The sequence below is a fragment of the Mus pahari genome, chromosome 10 (genome assembly GCF_900095145.1).
Source record: "Mus pahari chromosome 10, PAHARI_EIJ_v1.1, whole genome shotgun sequence".
NCBI lineage: Eukaryota > Metazoa > Chordata > Mammalia > Rodentia > Muridae > Mus > Mus pahari.
The window spans coordinates 25069679-25075807 of NC_034599.1; the positions used below are offsets into that span (position 1 = coordinate 25069679).

Sequence of the window (6129 nt, forward strand, 5' to 3'; positions counted from 1 at the left end):
AACTACTGACATGGTTTGACTTATTATCTTCGTTTAAACTCTTGAAGTAACTTCATAAGTGGGTCCCTTCTGGTCTATCTCTCTGCATTCCAGCTTGAAGTATACTGTAAAAACTTAACTAGGAATAGTGCCCTTGAAAATAACCCATTTATATTTTTTATGATCCCACACAGCCTAAAAATAATACCAGCGTTACAGTCTGCACCTCACACCTAAGCTATCTTTCTAGTTTTACCTCCCATTGTGGCAGTTTCTCTAAGCAGTGGTCTTCCTTGACTACAATTTCTCTTCCTCTCATATATGTTTCTTATGTCCTGTCTTACTTTGGGTTTTTATTGATGTGAAGAGACACAATGACTAGATATCTTTTCCAAAATCTTCACAGCTCACCAGACACACATATTTCTTTGTTTGTTGCTTTCTGTTTCTTCTGATGGCAGTGTTGTTTAACCATGTGACAGTCTGGCTCACATCACAGGTAATTTTGTGTTTATATGGAATGTGACTAGCCACAAAGAGGCAATGGGTCTCAGTCCTGTCTCATTTCTTCATACTTGGCTCTCTGGCATATACTGCTTGATGAATCACCGTAAAAATCATCTTCCCAAGCATATGGGTTTTACACTAGACTGTGTAACTAGATTTTCAAAATAATACTAAAGAAGATGGCATTAGTATGGAAAAGTGAGCCAGTTTCAGTGTCAGACCACTTGTGTTTGGAGTTTTGCTCTGACACTAATTTATGATTTGCACAGGTAATGTGCTCTTTCTGGTCCTAAGCTGTTGTACTATAAAAGAAAGGGCATGGACTAGTTCTACCCAAATCATGTTCCATGGGTGACAGAGCTCTACATATCCCAAACCATGATCCATGAGTGCCAGTCCTGAGGGATGCTCTCTATACCAGGAAGTATTTCATGGCAACTAAACTGAAGAAATCTCAAATTCTCTGCCCTTCCCACCTTGTGGAGACTTGTACACCAGGATTTTCAAATTGCAGCTCAATTATTGTCCAGAAAATTAGTTATGTCTTAATGAATGTGTTTAAATAAAACAGAGTGAGAGGTACCAGAGTAAGTATTACTGTTTTATGAAACTCCTGGGTTATACATAAATGTATCTTTTATATAGCTTTTGGCCAAAATATTTTTGAAACCCTGTACTCTGTACTAGTATAGCAGAGCCTCTAAATTATCTTGCAATACATAGCCGGTTAGACTCTTCTATCTTAGGCCTTTCAATGTAATGCTACCACCCCAGAAATGTGGCCTGTGCACACATAGTCTTGACATAACACTTCTTGTCATGTTTTGAGACACACCAATCCCAAGAAAACACACTCCAGAATACAAACACTGGTTGTCTAGATCTCAGAAATTGTTTTCACCATGCATAAGCCATTGCTCTGCAATATGGAAAAGTAAGCTGACTTGAAGTAACAGCACTGCCACCAGCTAGAAATTTCTTGCTGGTCCCAGAACACACCTGGGAAAAGCATATTCCTACCCTACACTTTCGCCTACTGGCAACAGACTGCTCTTGTGACCGCACAGAGGGAAGTAGTAGGCTCCCTGGCCTGCATCAGCTCAATACCTTTACTGAGGCAGAGGTGTGCTGTTGGGTAGAGCTGTAAAGATGGGCAAGCTGTAGGTCACCCTCATTGCTGCTGAAGCCAGTCTTGGCTCTGGAGTCTCTTCTGCCTTCCAGTTCAGATGCTGCCTTCCAGCCCCATATCTGAAAAATCTCCAGGAGGCATCCCGGCAAAAGTCTTTGTTTCCCTTCTGACACAAGCACAGAAGGCTTGGAACTCAGCTCCTGGCTGCAGGCTTTTCTCTGTGGGGCATCGCTCATGGTGTGGTTTCCCAGTGTTCTCACAGTGAGCTCAAACCATAGGCAGCCACTGGCAGAGAGGAGCAGGGAGATATCGGAGTCTAGCACAGGGAATCTGGGTTCCAAATAGCTTTGCTCCCCAAATGACTTTATCTGAGTCCTGGAAGAGCCACTGCTCTACGGATTCCTCCCCGCCCACCCCCCATGCCCTGGATGCATGCTGTGGAGCCTTGGGAAGATACCACATGGAGTCATTCCAAGCTGTATTTGGGGATTCACAGAGACACTAACCAGCCTTCCCCGCAGTCTGTCCACTTCATGCTGTTATCGTAGCTCTTCCCCCTTGAGCTGAGCAGTTTCCCCACAGCCTAGCCTTTCTGTCACACACAGTCAGTAAATCAAGACATACTCTGCGGTGGTGGTATGACAGAGAATGCTGGAGTAGGATGATATACAAATAAGGAAGTCACCAGGACCCAGCTTCCAGCAAATCAAATCACTTTGGCCTCCTCATTCCTTAGGGTTTCTTGTCTGTTTCTTCCTAGCCTTAGCCCCAAGGTAGCTTGGAGCTAGCTCTCTCATCTCTCTTGGCACCTGGGACATATAGTCTATCCAGCCTAAACCACAAGCCTACCCCTTATCTGCAGGTTGAATGGCTGCTCTATTTTTAAACCACCTATGACCCAACTCAGTGGTACCATCGAGTCTTCACTCAACAATCACTCTGAAGTAGTTATTTCTCCACAGCACACAGCTCAGTGAAGAGCTAGCTTATTCCTGCCCCCCCACCCCGAATATGTCTCTTCTTTAAGCACCCCGAACTCCTCTACACTTTAATATTTTTCAATTCTTTCCCTGAAAGTATTGCCTTTTTTGTCCTCACAATTCCATCAAACATCTCAAGCGAGGAGCATCCACTTCCAAGCTAATGTTTTCTCAAGTAAAATTCACTTATCGTTGGTCAAAAGCATCTAATATATTTCAGAATGTTGGCTGACAGTTTTTTTTTTTTTTTTTTCTAGAGCGCTAATAATTTGAATGTATAGCTTAGATGGTGCATAAGAGGCACGGGCACTTTACTTTGTGCTATAACTATAAGGAAATGGCACATTTGTCAGAGTAAAAGAAAAATGAGAAAGGGGTGTGTTGCTTTCTTCCAGGACAAATATCTTCCAAAGAAGGTATAGACATCAGAAATAGAACCAATAGGAGCTGTGTGGGAGAGAGAAAGAAAAAGGGAGAGAGAGAGAGAGAGAGAGAGAGAGAGAGAGAGAGAGAGAGAGAGAGAATATGAATTAGCCAATGTGATTAGAGGCTAAGATTAAGATGTCCTAAGATCTGCCACTAGTGGGCTGTAAACCCGGAAAAATAGTTTCTTTTCAAATCCAAAGGCTGAAGATCTAACAAAAGCATACTATGTTTCACCTACTTCCCAAACCCAGGAAAACAGAAATCGATGCAAACAAAGATAGGACCAGCTCCCCGGATCAGTGTGTTTAGGATGGGAATTTTCTTTTTCCTCCTGATTTTCTGACCTACTTGGGCTTCTAAATGATTGGCAGAGTCCCACCCACTTAGGGAGGCAGTCCGACTTACTGTGTTGACAGAGTCAAATGCCAGTCTCATTAAGAACATCCTTTCAGATAATTTCCAAATAATGTGTGATCAAGCAACTGGGCACCCTGTGCTCCATTTAAGCCGCCACGCAAAATTGACCGTCACAATAGGGTTAGTGGGACTATTATCAAACTTCTCATTTGAAGCAGAGAGGGCATGAAACATGGCAAACCCGCTGGCCTATGCAAAATAAAAAAATTACTTGGCCAGAGAATTTAAAGTGATAAGATAAAGCCTTGAATCTGAGTGAGAACAAAGACAGTCACCCATGTATATAGCCCATGCATTTGTGACAGAGTCAGTTGGAAGGACACGTAGTTGGTGTGGCATGGTTTACATAGCCAGTACCATCCAAACAGTAAGCAGACTACCTGGCAAATGAACAGTTAACTTCAGCCATGGAAGCCTATTCCAGTTCACTCAAATAGTGAGTTTAGTGGGCGGGCTTTGTTTCGAAGGGAGATTGTAGCACTGAAGGAGATTGTGAGCATACAGTTAGTGAATCTCAGAGAAACTGAGGCCAGCATGGATGGATGTCATTATGCACGTATTAGGAACAACAAACAGTGTTTCTTAAGAAGACTATAAAGCCAAGAGGTCACACTCTCCATCCCAAGAAATGTAAGATGTGGAAGTGTGAGTTTATAGGATCAACTGAAAGATAACACTAAAAGGCTCAAAACAGCATAAGCGGGACATATGTAAATATAGAGGGAGCCTGCAGACACTGGAGGCTGCAGATGCTATTGTCATAAAAAGATGGCCAACCTATAGGAATACGCTACCAAGGAGGAGTCTGTTCAGAATGTGACTGCCATTAAGACTTTGTAGCTATCCATGGCCACAAAATCTTGCTAATTTCATCGAGACAGCTTTACAAGTGTGTTACTAGTATTTTAATTGTGACGGCACAGAAAACCAGGTTCACTGCTCAGGGAGCTCCTATATAATTCACCCATGTTCCTGTGTAAGCCTTACTCAATTGAACGTTTAGTTCCCACATTTCTCTGTATATAGTTATCTGATTGATAGTTGTATTCGATATTTCTCTATTGCTTTGATAAAATACCATGACCAAGGTAACTTACAGGAAAAAGGCAATGGCTTGAGAAGGATGAGTCCATCACTGTCACAGTGGGAAAACATGGCAGCAGCAGGTATGGAGGGAAGACCAATTGAGAGCTCTCGGGTTTTTTCACCATTTTAAATTATTATTATTATTATTATTATTATTATTTGTAATAAAGGAGGTAGTGATGGATGGAAAGAGATACTTCAAGAGTCAAAATTCATATTAGACAGTGGGGAGAGAAAAATGAAATTAAGTCAAGTGGAAGAGTTGGGGAGAATCCACTTTTTTCTGGGGGAAAGCAAAGGATTGGGAGAGGGGAGAACCGGTCTAGTGTGTCCTCCAGGCTGGACTGTCTGTGCTACAGTACAGCAGTACAGAGCATCAGGAACTCCCATCTTAAGCAGACTGGTCACTCTTTCCTACACCACCAGCAAACAGAGATGGGTCATGGAAGTTAGTGGGCGGTCCAAAAGCAAGGAAGGGCAAGCATGGGATTCCCAGTGCTGATTCTCCTCTAGCTGGAGGTGGGCAGGGAGGAGACCCAGCTCAAATACTGAGCAGCTAGAAAAAGAAAAAGATGGCAAAGAATAGGAACAGGGAATCTTGCCAGCTAGAGCACCCAGCTAGAGGCTGGGTGGGGTGACCCTGTCCCAGGTCCACCCTTTGGAAAGATTTGTGCGCATTGAACATGGTGGTGAAAAAGCCAAAGGGGAAGGCACCAACACCAAAGGAGAATTGGAATACCCCCCTCCCTGGCCCCCACCATTACCGAGTGGGTGGAATCCTTCAACTCTCCAGATATGGCCCTTGGCACTGAGGGCAGGGTGGAGTTTTCAATCTGGCATCCAGCGGCTTCTGGCTCTCTCGCCCATAAAGAGGGATAACTTCCCTGCCGCTGTCAGCTTTACACACTGGGTATTTTTGCCGGTGTGGCCGTGTCTCTAGCCACGGATGAAGACAGGGTCAATAATACAGATGACCGTACACGCTGACCACAACTTCATGAGTTGTCTCCAGACACTTGTTACAGTGGAAGGTCACGCTCGCCCCGCCCCGCCCCGCCCTGCCTGGATCACGATTTGGCCCTTCAGAGTCCATCCTCTTTCTCTAGTTCTGCTTCGCCCCAGGTAGCCCTCACATGCGAAATGCGACATGCGCGCGCGCGCGCGCACACACACACACACACACACACACACACACACACACACGCCCCAACAAAGCAGGATGGAGAGCTCTCATTTTTAACTGCAAACAGAAAACAAACTCAGAATAGGTCTTAAGCTATCAAGACTCATCCCCAGTGACATACTTCCTCCAGCAAAGCCATACCCAAACCTCCCCAAACAGCCACTAGCTGGGAACAAGTATTCAAATCCCAAGACTGTGAGGGACATCTTAAAACCATCACCATAGCTTAGAGGTTTTGTGGTCCAAGTCACTACATCAGTGCTCTTTCACTATTCTTGCCTTATACATTAGTTATTTTTAGCAGTGTTAAAAAATCACCTTGATACTGCAGCATGCACCTAGTGACAGTTTTTGGCAGTTCTCCTGAGATGTGTTGGCTGGTCTTAGTCACCAGCTGGGCTACTGTATGCTCCACAGTGGCT

At 44.2% G+C, this 6129-nt stretch overlaps 1 pseudogene; it reads right to left on the reverse strand.

Annotated features, from left to right (window-relative positions):
* Positions 1–5065: 5065 nt before the first annotated feature.
* Positions 5066–5617, reverse strand: LOC110327666 (annotated as a pseudogene).
* Positions 5618–6129: the final 512 nt, after the last annotated feature.